This window comes from Myotis myotis, unplaced genomic scaffold (genome assembly GCF_014108235.1).
Source record: "Myotis myotis isolate mMyoMyo1 unplaced genomic scaffold, mMyoMyo1.p scaffold_m19_p_1, whole genome shotgun sequence".
NCBI lineage: Eukaryota > Metazoa > Chordata > Mammalia > Chiroptera > Vespertilionidae > Myotis > Myotis myotis.
The window spans coordinates 82,827,099-82,843,511 of NW_023416313.1; positions in this window are offsets into that span (position 1 = coordinate 82,827,099).

Consider the following 16,413-nt stretch of genomic DNA (forward strand, 5'->3'; position numbering starts at 1 on the left):
GATGACTCAGCTGTTGAAGAAACACTGCCTAATGGTAGTGTTGTGTCTCAGCTGCTTGAGTGAGAAATGATTATTAATTGTACCCTGTGGAAAGAGAAACGGCTGCATTTTATTAATATTGGGGAAGTAGAGGATTAAACTTCTTATTTTGACTATAAGGTAGCCCCACCCTGTGGCACTCTTATTATCAGGAATAGCTGACACAGTTGGGTAAAGTGATTTAAGCTCAACTTTTGCTCCACTGGGAGCAACTTTTGCTTCACAGATAGGTTGAACTGCAAGCCAAGCCATTTTATGAAAGCACCAATACTACTAAAACAAATCTAACATTGAAGACAAAAATAAAAGCAAAACTGAATAAGTGTTTGCTATTGAAGAACACATGTTTTTGTGGTTAGTTTTATTTTTTTTTAACACAACAAAACAATATATTAAATTAAGAAGTATAGTCTATCCTAAGTACAGTGGGGCCTTGACTTACGAGTGTCCCGACTAACGATTTTTTTGAGATACCAGCTGTCTCTCGGCCGATTTTTTGCATTGATTTGATAATTTGAGTTAACGAGCTCCTTAATGAGCTCCCTAACGAGCTTGGTCTCGGAATGAATTAAACTCGTAAGTCAAGGCCCCACTGTATATATTTTCAGTTGCTGGTTCTGATAGTTGGTCAGTAACTCTACTGAAGAAAGGAAGGAATCTTGAAGAGAGTACAAATTGTAGAATCATATATGACCAAACACTTGAAAAGTAGGTTGACTTTAGTTGCATTTGTCTTTTTATATTGAGAAACACATTTCTAGAACCAACAGGAAGGAAGACTATTGAAATACAACTCCTATTAGCTATAGGGCTATAGTTTTCCCTTTCCCTGTAAATTGTTAAGGATTCCATTGCTTCTTAATAAAAATGAAATGGTCCCTGTGTTCACAGTTGTAGGACTTCAAGGACCTCTACAGGTTGTTTATGATTTTGGCAAACTTAAAATAGTCATAGCAACTATGTCTTCTCTAATGTGTTTGAAACTTTTAAATCGGAAGGAAGTTATTGAATTAAAATAAGGCATGCCGATAAAATCAGATCAAATCAAGACTTAAAATTTACGTGGTTAAGTTCATCAGGGAAGACATTTGATCTTACTATAACAAGAACTATCCCTACAAAGTTTATAAAGATTTGATCTGGCAGTTGAGAAATAGCAGATCATCCCTAGCAAGATGCAGAGTTGAATGGGATTATATCAAAGGTAGTCTTCTTTCAAGTTAACAATGAGATGTATTCTAAGTGAGCATTTTTCAGCTATATTGAACATCAAAGTGCATTTAGATGCTTGAATAGTTGTGGTAACATGTGAGTATAGTGCCAGTGAGAAGGAAACGGCAGGGGAAGTATTGGGAAAGAAGAAAGTTTAAAAAAATGTATTTGTTGAGTGTAATTCTGATCCAGGAGGTTTAATTTACTGCTATATTTCAGATGGCACCTGGTCTCCTGGAGTGTAGGCAGGTTCTCCCCAGTGAATCTAGACCTGGAAGTTTAGAGCAACAGTGACATTACAGACAGCAATGGCTTTGGACAATTTCAGGGACATATTAAGTTTCCCTTACCCGCAGTTTAGCAACTTGATAAATTCAGAAATACTTCCACAGTAGTCCCTTCCATCATATTATTTATATTATACAATAGCTGAGGATATACATTATCGAAGGGCAACTATATTATGGATACTTCCTTCTAAGGGACTATCCTTAAACAGGTATCACAAGATTGAGAGAGGAGATGAGTATTCCCTTACTTATTCAGCAAACACATAGTCATCCCCTCCCCGTGCCAGGCACTTGGCTTTGTACTTCCACGTGGAACCATTCATGGTCACCCCACAGGTCAGAGCGTGGGAAAGAACTTTGGTAGGAGGCTCTAAAGTCAGCACCACCTTGCATATTGAAATGTCCCTTAGGGAACAATTAGAGTTACCTCCTCTCGACTCTATTTCAGGGGCTAGGAAATAATGGCAGTTGCCACTCTGGGCCTAAGAACCACCGTGGACGTTGCCTTTTCCTTTTATTTTAGACCATGGTATTATAAAGATGTGCAAAGTGGAGAGGGAGGACTTGGGTCTTTAAGCTCATGGGTTCAAGGGAAGAAGACCAAAAGCTTATCTGAGCATCAGACTCAGTTTGCCAGAGAAGAGAGAGATGTAATGGGGAGGGGAAAAAGAAGGGTGATGATTGGTGGTGGGGGGGGGGCCTTCCCGGTAACCATGAGAATGGCCTTTTAGGGGAAAAACTGGGATGCCAGGGAACTTAAGTTTTATATTTTCAAGACTGCTGTGAAGCGGTGTGGTATGCTGGAGGTGGCTCTTAACGGCTCTCAGAGGTTGGTTGTGCACCAACTTCATAGTCAATGACCTCTTTCAATATCTTGAAATTGGCCGTGGTGGGAATATTTACTCCATGGAAAATGGCAAATGCTTTACAAGTCAGGGCTGGGCTTCTCCCCACTTCAGAGAACTTGGCTGTTAACCATTTACCAGCACTCCACTGGCTGTAAGAGATTTAGGATGTCAGTGGATCATTCAACCACCTACAACCACATGATGACGAGTTTCAGAAATTAGCACTTAACTCCTGATATATTATAAATCCAAGCTAACTGACTCAAAGACTGGGAAACCCCACGACTGCAGTTGCCACATCATTGTACGTAGACAAGTAAGATGGTAATTGCTGATTGTCACACTCAGGTTTTTGGTATAAATTAAAAACACACACAAATAGTTTAGAACTTCAACATTAGACAAAAACACTATTGTTCATAATAGTATCTATATTCAAGGAATGTGTTTCAAATTAAAGCATTGCTAAGATCTTAAAACAGATATTTTAAAAATAAGAAGAAAAAATAATCAGCTAAAGGTATGCTGGAATTGATAATATTCTTTAATTACAAGTTGCAGATAGGGGTATTTCTGGCCTGGTTTCTGAAAATTATCTCCTTGATTGACTGATTTATTTTAAAAGATTTTTTCTGGTTCTTTTCTTCCATGGTTCTTACTATGATAGTTTTTTACTGGGAAAAGTGTTCTAATTTTATTTTCACAAATATTTCCTAGAAAAATGTAGAACTCTGTACGTCCTTTGTATATAGCTGTATACCTTGTATACCTTCTGTATACTTTGGAACTAAGAAACATTTATTTATAGGGGACCCAAAACCACTTAGTCTCTCTGGTGTTGTGGTTTTCTTACAATCTCTTGAGTAATTTTAAAAATACTTAAAAGGATATATATTAACACCCAGAGAATGGAGCAGGGGAAGGGTAGGGCTGTTAATTTTTAATGTATACATTTGTGGTTTCTAAATTTGTCACAATGAATATATTTATTCATTAGATACTTCATTTCATTTTTGCGATGCTCCCCTCACTCACTCCCTCCAAAATGCAAAATAAATGCAATGAAAGAAATAAAGATAAGGAGAGTTCAGTATTTACATGGTTTTGTGTTTTTAGCTTTTATCTGTCAAAAGAAATGTAACATTTTTATGGTTTCTAAATCTAAATCACTATGTATTTTCTGTTGCTGTTTCTGTTTTTATACCAATAAAAGTAATCATAGTATCCATTTCTCAAATGAGATTTTGGCAAAGGTATTGTTTTGCTCTGCTAATGTTTTGATGTTTATATGGAATATTTTACAAGCCCAGTTTTGATCTGAAATTTATTATTCTGTTGAGGATTTCTTGCCATGAAATCTCAATGTCATAGGCCAATACGTCTAATTGGAATAGTTTATACAGTCACATGTTTGTCTGTCATCTGGTTGGTGAAGCAAAAAAAAAAAAAAAAAAAAAATACAGCTAAAATCGTTTTATTTTTTCTAATTCTTGTGGATTACTATAGAGTTTAGGTCAATACAACTTGAATTGTGGGGGCTATCTCAAGTCATTAATATATATATATATATATATATATATATATATATATATATATATATATATATATATATATATATATCTCAAGTCATTAAAATGACAGAAGAAGAAAACAGTGGGGACACAGCCCATAAAGGAAGGTTGCAACTCTTTGTACCTTTCAGTGAGATGAAAGTAGCATTTTAACATTTCAGGCAGTCAAAAATAGTTTGAGGTATGTGGTTACCACATCACCTTAGCTTTTTTTCAGTCAGGAGCTATGTCAGATGTCTTTGCAGTATGTTTGGCAATGCACTTAAAAGATTACTATTTAAGCTACTAATAATCTAGCTTCAAGCAATTGTCTGTCTGTCCAGCCAGCTGCCTATTCTTTCTTTGGTTTTAAAAAACCCCAAAATGAATCGTATGAAACACAACAACAACAAAAAAGGAAGAACCATAATCCTGCTCAGTTTCCCCAGATTTCAGACAGTTGTGATTTTACTAGAAGACTAATATACTCTGGACTCTATTTCAACATTCATTTGTAAGCTTGTTTTGGAGGTGCGGTGGGATGGGGTAAGGGTACGAGTGTGGAATAGAATAGTTTTAAAGTTTCCATGACCTCTTCTGTGTTTTAATCTGTCCCTGTCAGTGTTTTAATTAGGGAAGGCAAATCTCCTTAGAGTTTTGAAGTTTGTTTTTTGGTAGATTAATTTAATAGAATGTTGTTCTCGAGTCCAGCTGAAGACAAAACTAATTTTGTTTGTTGTAGGGACAGAGGCAACTTACAGAATAGTAAACATCTTGTTGCCTTTGACTTCCTTATTGCCAAAGCCCAGATTTTATCTATCTCATATTTCTGAGGACTCATATACATACATACATACATACATACATACATAAACACACACACATATATGGTCTAGTTAACATTTATTTAAAATATTGAAATTTTAGAAAGAAGTGTAACATTCATTTAAATTACAAAAAATTGAAAATATGAACAAAGAATAGATTGTTTGATTCTATAATCTGAATTTTGTTTGCTTGCATAGGCAGTCATAAAAATATTTTTTACTTTTCCTATTAGTGATAATGTTAAGAATTACCGAGTATATCAATATCCTAGAATTCTCTGATGCCTAATAAATTATTCTTATATGATATTTAATGAAGTTTTCTCATTTATATTTTATAGCATTTTCATTTCATTGCTCTGAAGTAACTGACTACACATTATATGTATATAGTACATAATACTAAATATATATGTGTACATAAAGAAACCCATGTACATGGAGAATATGACTATCCCTATCTCTCTCTTTTTTAAAACACATATATATCAAGTGTTAATATATTATTAATAGCCCTAAATATTATATTTTAAGTTTAAATGTTAAAGATATAAAGTTGGTTCTTCAGATTTTTTTTCCTTTCAATGCCTTAAACATAAAAGGTTATTCAGTAATATTTGATCACTTGATTGATTGAACTTTTGTTTCTAATGAGTTGTGTAGTTTCCTTTTGTAAAATGAAGGCAGGTCTGTAGGATTCCTAAAATTCCTTTTTTTTTTTTTTTTTTTTTTACTTTAGATAGGGAAAATTTAAATTTTTTATTCATTTTTTTAATAGTCACGGGGTTGCAAAGTACAGCATAGGAAATATAGTCAATAATATTGTAATAACTAAGATTCTTTCTTGTTTTTGGATTCTTTGTGATCAGCTCTAAATTAAATATTAAAGGTCATCTAAACCAGTTTCTTGACATATGAGTGAAATATTTCACCACGTGAAGATGAAGTACTTAGGGTTTCTAGGACATGACCCAGATAACAGATACCATGGATAGAGACGCATCAGAGAACAGGACTTTGCAGTGCAGTTTTTATACTTGATTACTTCCCTTTCCCATCCTCTGACAGGTGCTCCATCCCATGATGACCTCTTCCCTCCTGCTCTTCTCGGGCTTATGGGAACCACTCATTTCCCAGCTCCTCTCAGGCCTGCAGTCTCAGAGGAGAGCATTTTTTCTGGGCCATTTTCCAGTGGTTCTCAACCTTCTGGCCCTTTAAATACAGTTCCTCATGTTGTGACCCAACCATAAAATTATTTTCGTTGCTACTTCATAACTGTAATGTTGCTACTGTTATGAATCATAATGTAAATATCTGATATGCAGGATGGTCTTAGGCGACCCCTGTGAAAGGGTCATTCGACCGCCAAAGGGATCGTGAACCACAGGTTGAGAACCGCTGCCATAGACCTTTTCATAAGTCCCAGTTTTGTGGGACTGGGAGTTTATACAATAGGGGGGGACTGTCTTTTAGAAAAATAATACAAAATTGGATACAAAGGGAAACATGTATTTAAAATGAGCAAAACTCTAGCCAATTTCAAAATTTCATAAGATTGCACCGAACCAAGGCCTTTACGGTTCCTCCTCTATGACCCCTGGCATCCTCCACAGATTTTGATGGTCCTCAAGTCTCTCCTGGTAGGTAGACACCTAATCCATACACTTTGGATTGATTGTTCTGAAATACATTTTAATCTATAAGTATCTCAGTTTGGTACATTCCAATTGTTGCTGGTCAATTATAAGAAGAAAACCATTCATTTATTGTGCCGCGCCAGCACGGCCAAGGGTGAACCTGAGCGGGGGCGGTGAAGGATTAGAAAAGGCAGGCAAGAGAATGAAAGCTGGGTCTCGGTGGGATGCTGTCCTCTCTGATGGAGAGCTAGCAACAGCGCCCACAAGCTGTGTCTTTATTTTATAGCCAGATTCCATGAGGCAAAGTAAGGGTGTGGTCAAGGTGTTTATGACATTCTCGTGGGATTCGATCCTACTCAGTTACATGCACCTGAACTCTATCAAGCCCACATCACTCAGACACGTGGGGCCACGTGTTCAGACCATAGGTTCACGCTTACAACTACAGTTGTTGGCTATGATTGTGCTGGGAGGGCTCTGCCCTCCAAGCTGGGACTTGCACATGGCCATGAGAGGACTGTGCCCTCTCATTAGTCCAAGGCTTGACCCTGTCCAAACACTGTAGCCGCTCTCCACAATTTATGTTATAAAGATTAAAAAAAAATCTACATAATTTTTATTACTAAACAGTTTTACTCAAATTAAAATGAGAATTTTAATGTATCACCTATTTATAATAATTGAGGAATGAGCATTTTTCATAAGGGAGTATCTTATTAATGCAGTTTATGAATGGCTACTTTTCTTAAAAGTATAACGTAGATTGAAATTACAGTGAATGTAAATTTGCTTTGATAATTCAGAAGATGTTTTGGGTCCTTTCATATTACAGAATACTCATGATGAACATCACATGCTATTGTTCTTCAGATATAGAAGGTAAAGGAGATAGAGTTGATAGGAGCCAAGATTGAGTTTATAACCCAATCTGGATTTTTAAAAAATCATTCACATTAGCTTGTTTATTTTTCATTTACCTCTTCATTTGTCAGAGAAAAGGGCAGTTTAATTGTATTTTTATATATCTCTTTGGATTTTGGAAAGAATTGAATCACATCTTTATTTCATAATTAATCTTGTTATTTTAGGTACTGGGAGAAGACATAAAGAAACCCATGTACATGGAGAATATGACTATCCCTATCTCTCTCTCTTTTTAAAAAAGAAATCCTCACCTGAGGATATGTTTATATTGATGAGAGAGGAGAGAGAGAGAGAGAGAGAGAGAGAGAGAGAGAGAGAGAGAGAGAGAGATGAGAGAGAAACATTGATCAGTTGCCTCTTGTACCTGCCCCAACCCGGTATTGAACTCAAAACCTAGGTATGTGCCTTCACTGGGAATCGAACCCACACAATTTTTTGGTGTATAGGACACCAACTGGGTGGCCCAGCCAGGGCCATCCCTATCTCTTAATTCCCATCTACCACACTGGGCAGTCCTTCTCTGCATCTTTGAGGGTTTAAATTCATCCCCTAACCTCTAAATATTGAGTGCTCTACATACTCTCTTTTTTATATTTTCAAACTCATTGGTAAAATCTTACAATACCAGTTTTGCTGACAAAGCGCAGCCTTATATCTTTGTCTATGCTCTCTACTCTGAAGTCCAAATTCTATATTCAGCTGCTTACTAATTAATGCCAAAGTTTCTTAAGAATTTCAAATTTAACCTGAACTCCTAATTTCTCACCTCCACTCTCCCGTGTCTAATTCCCCTAACAGTTCTTACTGTTCTGTAAATGACAGCTTCCTCTTTTCAATTGCTTAGGCCCCAAATCACCTTCTAATCCTCTTTTTCTTTTGTAGTTCAAATCCAGTTTACTTCATATTGTGTTCCGTCACTTCTGACCCTGGTCACCATTACCACACTAGTCTATTGACCAGTATCCTGTGCTGAGATTATTACTGCAATAGTCTCTTCTTTTGAAGTTTAAATCAGGTGATGCCACTCTGCTCAAAACCCTCCTGTGGCTCCACCACGTCTCTCCATCTCTTATTGGCTCCAACAGTGCCGGCTCCTCACTATTTCCTCTGTCTAGAACTATCCTTCTGTAGATAACATGATGTACCTTCTCTCTCTCTTCATGCCTCTGTTCAAATGTCACTTTATCAAGAAAGCCTCCCTAATCGCCTTAAATAAAACAGGACTCTCCCCTCCTCCTCCCTCTGGGACTTTCTATTGCCCTTCCCTGGTTTAGTGTTCTCCATGTCATTCATCAGCATCTCACATACAATATGTTTTAACTGTTTATTTGTTTAATATGTGGCTACCTTAAGGAGAATGTAACAGATTTTATCCATTTATTTAGTTAATAAACTCATTATCAAACAGTACCAGTCACAGAGTTGACACTCAACAACATTTGATGAATAATGATGTCTCATAGAATAAAAGAAGAGTAAGTGGCCTTAAATTGTGTATCCATGCTGGTATTTATAAGAGTTTTATACATTAGACTCATATAGAATCCCCAAATTACAACTAGACTTTAAAATTAAAGTGAGATTTAATAATATTAGAAATAGAAATGTTACTCTCTTTCACAAATCATTGGATGAAGGTTTAGTTATTAAAATTAAAATTATTTTATTATCATTTTTCAAAGAGTTTTCTTTAAATATCCCTCTATACCTATTTCTCCCTGCAGGGTTAGTTAAATTAAAATTGTAATTTCCTTTTTATTTACACTGAGTGGCCAGATTATTATGACCACCTGACTTTTGTAGGCAAATTAGCTATAATTTCATGCTGAAGTTGCTAGAGGGCCAGACCATTATAAATAGGGAAGCAGTTTGTTTACCACGACAGTAGAAGTGATTTTTTTCTGAAGATATGGGTAAACAACACGATTTAACAGCCTTTGAACGGGGGACATATATATATATATATATATATATATATATATATATATATATATATAGAGTGTCCAGATTATTATGACCACCCCAGAAGTACTTCGTTGGGCCACCTTTTGCCTTCAATACTGCGGCGATTCTTCTTGGCATTGACTCCATGAGATGTTGAAAGGTGATGCAAGGAATCTGACACCATGCCTGATGAATAGCACTGTCCAGTTCTGTGAGATTTGATGGTTGTGGAACCAGCTGCCTGAGATGGCTCTTTTAACTTTGTCCTACAAATGCTCAATTGGATTGAGATCTGGTGATTGTGGGGGCCACCTAAGCAAGGTAAAGTCTCCCTCATGTTCTTGAAACCATTCCTGCACAGTACGAGCACTGTGGCATGGCGCATTGTCTTGTTGGAAGAAGCCATCTCCATTGGGATATGCCATCAGCATGATAGGATGAACTTGATCAGCAATGATACTTAGGTATGTTGTGCTATTCAGACGTTGTTCCACATGAATTAAACGGCCCAAATCATGCCAGGAAAACATTCCCCAAACCATAACACTGCCCCCACCAGCTTGAAGGGTTGTACTCATGCATGTGGGGTGCATGCTTTCATGCTGTTTCTGCCAAATTCTCACTCTGCCATCTGCATGATGCAACTGGAAATGTGATTCATCGGATCACATGACTTTTTTCAATGCTCGACTGTCCAATCCTTGTGTTCCTGTGTGAATTGGAGACGTTTTATCTTGGTAACTGCAGACAGCAAAGGTGTTTGAACAGGACTTCAGCTTCCATATCCCATATGATGCAGTGTACAGCTAATTTGCCTACAAACGTCAGGTGGTCATAATAATCTGGCCACTCAGTGTATAATGAATTAGAGGCCTGGTACATGAATTCATCCACAAGTGGGGTCTGGCCTGCCTGCCCCGATTGGAGTGGATTGGGCCAGGCAGGCCAGGGGGAAGGGCCTTGGGCAGTTGGCCAGCTGGCCCCGCCCCTTGATCCAGCTCCTGGTTGAACTCCCAGTCAAACTCCCAGTCGAGGGGACAATTTGCATATTAGCCTTTTATTATATAGGATTGTGACTAGATATTTTTGTTAATCAAATATCTTGTTAGTGTTAGAATTGCATTTAATTAGTTCACAGAATACCACTTTTCTTAAAAGTATAATGCACATCACAATTACATTGAATGTAAATTTACTTCGATAATTTAGAAAACAACTTGGGCCCTCTAATTCCTCACTATATTCATCGTGAACATCTCATTGAGAATTGGCTACAGCAATGCATAGTACAAGAAGTGGCTATGTTAAATTTTAATAAGAAACATCAATATTTAAAAATTTTAAATAACCTTTTGAATGTTTTTTCTAAGTTTGTAGTGTTATACTTCTGATGTCATTAAAATTTAAAACTATATAAAGACTATTGGAACACCCTGTGTACCTAAGTTTTTATCTATGCACTAGGCTTGGTGCACTAACTCGTACACCAGTGGGGTACCTCAGCCTGGCCTGTGGAATTGGGCTGAAACCAGCTCTCTGACATCCCCTGAAGGGTCCTGGATTGCAAGAGGGCACAGGCCAGGCTGAGGGACCCCACCAGTGCACGATCAGGGCCGGGGAGGGACGCGGGAGGTTGGCCAGCCAGGGAGGGACCATGGAGGGCTCCAGGCCAGGTCTGGCCTGTCTTGCTCAGTCCCAATCAGCTGGACCCCAGCAGCAAGCTAACTTACTGGTTCATAAGTCAACTCGCAATCACTGAGCCACGTCAGCCAGGTGGGACAGACTATTCTTTATAGAAGACAGAAGTTTTGAAATATTTCAATTTCTCCTCCAAGCCCAAGTTCATCTGTACACTCTCTAAGGTAAAATTAAATCATTATTTTTCTTAAAAATGTATAGAGATTGTTTCTACTTCTTAAAATAAATAGGCAAGAGTAAGTTTTTATATTTCAAAATATAAGAGAAGGGGCATGTGGTTAAGATATGGGGATGGGGTTACTATTCTTTCTTAGGATTAACATGGGTGTATTGTGTTTACCATGTGTTCTAGGCTAAGTTTGTTTGTTCATAGTAGCTTACTGACCACTAGAAGTATCTTGGGTGGGCCCAAAAGTTGAATGGGGAAGGATTTCAGAAAGTCACCAGGGAGGGGCCAAAGGTCTTAGCAAAATTGATGGAGACTCAGATATGGCACTTGCCTGTGCCTGCAGCAAAGGAACAATGGCTTCTGCCTGGACTTCTGTTTGGGAGAAAGCTGATTCCCCAGCCCTCGCCCTGAAGCTAAAAATTCAGTTCCTCCAGTATATCCCTGGTGCCTTTTGAGCTGCTGCCCAGCTCTAGAGCTCAGAGCGAATGAGTCTGAGTAAGTCTGTGTGTTGGCCTTTAAGAGGAATGCCTAGAACCCCAGCAGCTTTCTCTCATTCAACCACAATTTCCACTGGTTTTCATAGACAAGTTTTGGGGACTTTGCTCCCCAGCACTGGAACCCTAGGCTGGGGATCTTCGGGTGGGGCCTGGACTCCTTGCTCCCCAGGGGAGGCCTCCACATTAGAGACATCCCTCTCAATTTTTAACTGCCTTATGTGGGTGTGTGACCTGCTTGTTCCTCATCATCTCTGCCCCTCCTACCAGAATCCACGTGACTTCTTCTTTATAGCCTTAGTTACAGGACTTCTGTCCAGCTAGATTTCAGGTGGTCTGGATGAGTGCTGTTCTGTAGTTGAGTTGTAATTTTGATGTGGTTGTGGGAAGATGCAAGTTCTGTAATCATCTGCTCTACCGTCTTGACCGTCCTCCTCCCCTCCGCATTGTTCTATCTGGTGTATTCTTTCTAACTACTACATAGTGCTTTGTAATGTTCACCACATTGTATTTATCCATTCAATCAAGGAAGGATATTCAAATTGCCTTTACTTCCTATCACCACCAGCAACATGATAGTGAACATTCTCATACTTTCCCACCTATAGAGCTGTTGGAATTTCAATGAGACAGATCCCCCCCAAAAAACTGACTCAGTTGGACACTTCTAGTGCACTCTTTTCTAGGGTGGTGGACAACTCCCACCAGCAGTGTCCACTTCTCCCTATATCACCACATTCTACCAACACTCGGTTTTCTATTGCTTTATGATTTTTGCTACTCTATAGGATATAGACTGAAATTTTGATGAGGTTTTAATTTGCATTTCTCTGATTAATGATGAGCTTGAGCATCTCTTTATTTTCTTGTTAACCATTTGGGTTTCTTCTTCTCTAAATTGCCTATGCACTGATAGGACTTTATCCTTTTTCTGTGAGGTGAAGTTGACTAAATTTGAAGACTTACTGGTACAGTATATGTAGCAAAAATTAATTACTCTATGTTGGTTAATTTTGATGCTATCATTGCATCTTGTCCATTTTTATTTTCATTTATTTTTATTGCACAATTGAATTCTATTTTAAATCTTATTTGAAGGTATCTATTTTTTTGTTTACTACTTTATATAGAAATGAGAGTAAGTTAGGCATTTCTTTTTTTCCTAAACTATAATGAAACTATCTATGGTCTAATAGAAATTTTTTGCTAACACAACAGTGCAAGTGAAAATATCAAGGCAGATAGTGTTAAGATCTTTTCTTTTTACTATTATGCCAACCAATGGTACCAGCATATTTTCACTAAGGAAAAATGATGTTACAGAAAACCAAGGTGATTCTTGCTTGCGGCTGCATTGTCCATAGTGGGCCTTCCATATGCCTTTGCTAAAACAGAGACCCTATGGTAATATTTCCCCTAGGAAGGTTAGAGATAAGAGTTGATATACTCTTCTAACATAGCTAAGAAGCATGAACAAGTAGGCCTTAAGGGTATATCCTCTACATTTCCTAAATCACTGTGATTTCTTTGAGGAAGCCTAATAGGAATGGGATTCAAAGATACAGAAGAAAGCAGGAATACCAGAAAGCCAGTCCATTGTGATCATACCGCTGCTTTCCTCATGTGGCAATACTAAAGGCAAGCACACTCAGGTGAGATTCTTTTTTATTTTTTTTAAATCCTCATCTGAGGATATTTTTCCATTGATTTTTAGAGAAAGTGAAAGAGAAAGGGAAAGACAGAGAGAAATATCCATGTAAGAGAAAGACATCCATTGGTTGCCTCCTGCACGCATCCAAACCAGGGCCCAGGCCAGAGAGGAGCCTGAAACCAAGGTACATGCCCTTGACTAGAATCTATCCACTGAGCCAAACCGGTTAGGACTCAGGTGGGATCCTTAAATAGTGCATCTTTCACATCAAACATATTATTTAATTTTTGTACAGAAAGCATTTTTCACAAAGTCTCTCTGGTCAGACCACACATCAAGCATGACTGGGAATACTCTTAAGCATTTGAGTTTCTATAAATATTTCTGGGACTCATGGTATTAGAACAAATTGTTTTGTTGTTTATTTGTTCTTACTCGTGCAAAAGATTAAGGATACAGCTTCTATAACTCAAGAATAGAAGGTGTTTATATATAATTTTCGGGGAAACTGCGATGCAGAATGATAAAAAACACTTTGCCAAGATTACAAGGTGTTAATCACAAACATATCAAACAGTGAAAGCCACGTCTCCGGAACTTACTCAATTAGGACAAGAAATCAGCAAAACTTGTTAAAGTAGTAAACTCAACAACAAATGGAAGATTATAAAGGTGTCATTTTTATACTTATCCAATCATTTTTGATTTCCTTAAGATTCCTTTTCTGACTCCACAAAAACACTCAGTACCACATAAAAGAACTTTACCTTACACTCACTGCTCAGTCTGTTATGAAATTTTTCCTTGACCAGTTTTTAAAGCCTGACTCTCTCCTGATCCTCCTGACCACAAGCTATGTTGTCTCCTGTTTCCTGCTCCAGCTATTTTTTGGATTCATTTATCAACATTTTCTATGCTCTTTTGGGGTTCTTTATCCCACTGTGTTGCTTCAGGTACCTCAGGTATTCAATTTTAGTTAAATATGGTTGAGGAGATTGTGAGTCTGGAACTACCATTCATGGAGATGATTTCATGGGTCTTGTCCCAGATATTCAGAATAAATCAGATAATTTATTAAGGGTTTAAAAGGTTGACAAAAATTTTTAATAGACACTTTAACAAGAAAGGTATATAAATGGCCAAAAACACACATGAAAAGATGTTCAAAATCATTAGTCAACATGAAAATACAAATTTAAAACCGCAATGAAATACCACGCTTACCCCTATAAGAATGGCTAAAAAAAGACTGCAATACCAAGTGTTAGCAAGGATAAAAAGCAAAAGCAAATAGATCTCTCATAAATTACTGGTAGAAAAATAACATGACACAACCATTTGGAAAACAGTTTGACAGTTTTATATAAAGTTAATTATATACTATTACAGGACCCACAATTCCACTGCTAGTTCTTTATTCAAGCGAAAGAAAAACACATAACTACAGAGACTTCTGGTCAAGAATGGCAGAGAAGGTGAACTCTGTGCTCATCTTCTCCCACAACCACATTAAAATCACAACTAAATTATAAAACAACCATGACCGAGAACCGGCCGAAGACTAGCTGAACAGACTTCAAATAACTAAGAATATAAAACAGAAGCCAAATTGAGTCTGGTAGGAGTGGTGGAGATGTGGAATGGGCAGGTCCCATAGACCCAATGAAACAAGACTCAGGAGGAAGATACTGGCTGTGGAGGTTCCCCTTGATGAATGAGAAGCCCACCCGCACCCTAGGCTCCCCGGCATGGGTCACCAGTGCTGGAAAGAGGAGTCCACGTAACATCTGGCAGTGAAAACCAGAGAGGATTCTCTGAGAGAGAAATGGAGGCGATCCTCTTAACAGGCCTGTGCACAGACTCACTAAACCACAAATTCACTCGCTCTAAGATCCAGTGCAGGGGCAGCAGTGCAGAATGTGCCAGGGACATGTGGAGAGGTGCCAAATTAACTGCAGGGAGAGGGCTGGACGGGCAGGGGCCAGTACAACTCTTCCTCCGGACAGAAGCGATGGCAGGCACCACTATTTCTTTGTAGAATTCTCCTTACACCCAGCTGGCTTTGCACAGGCAAGCACCAAGTCTGAGCTTTCCGTTTCCCTGGCTAACATCGCTTGCCCCACCCCGAGAGTTTCCTGAGACCCTGCCCCACCAACTCAGCTGCTCAGGCTGAGCCTCACCCTGTGGCTCCTCTACGTAGTGGCCTGCCTTGGTTCACGCTGCACACTTCCCCCAAATCTCTTAAAGGCACAAACCCCAAACAAGCAATGAAGAGCCTTGACATACCTCGTAGCTTTTTTTAACCCATTGTACGCCATAAGCATCTGTAGATGCAAGCGATGGACCTTCCCCACATGCTAGGGCCACGTGCATCTACTGTAAAAAAAAATGTTTTCCCTAAGTGGCAGCCCTGACCAACTTTAAAATCATTTTTCGTGAGAATTTTCAGCTGAAAATATTCAAGAACACCCGAATTGTGAGTAATATATTTATTTTTATAATATTCATTGCAAATTGGTTTTTTTAAAAATTAAATTCAAAATATCGTGGTGTGTGGGGATGGTTTCCGTTTTGGATGCATGGTGGTCCCAAGCCCAGGACAAGTGGTAATTGGTCTTAACTTGCATGGAACTCCCATCAGATATCCACAAACCTGTAATAATTGGTGGTGGCCAGTCTTGGCCAGAAATGAAGCCTCAGCTAAGTAGCCTCAAGACCTGCACAAGTGGTGGCTTGGCATCAGCTCACTTTGTGGTGCCCAATAAAGGGTCCCAAGCCTAGCATAGATGGCAGTTGACCTTGGTTTTCAGCACAGCTTCTTCTGAGCACATCTAAGCCCAACACAAGCACCAACCAACCACAGATTACTCTGTAGCTCCTACCAAGGGGCTCCAGGCCTGGCACCAGAGGCAACTGCACAGGAGTCACTTCCAAGAGGCTCAATAGCCAAAACAACCAGTGGCTGGCTTCAGGAAATGCCAGAGCACCACCCAAATGGCTCCACAAATCACACTTGAAGGACAGACTCCACTAGCACTGAAGTCCTGCTAAAAAGTTTCCCAAAAGGAGCAGAATAGACATTCTTTTCAAGTGCACATGGAACATTTTTCAGGATAAACCGCATGTCACG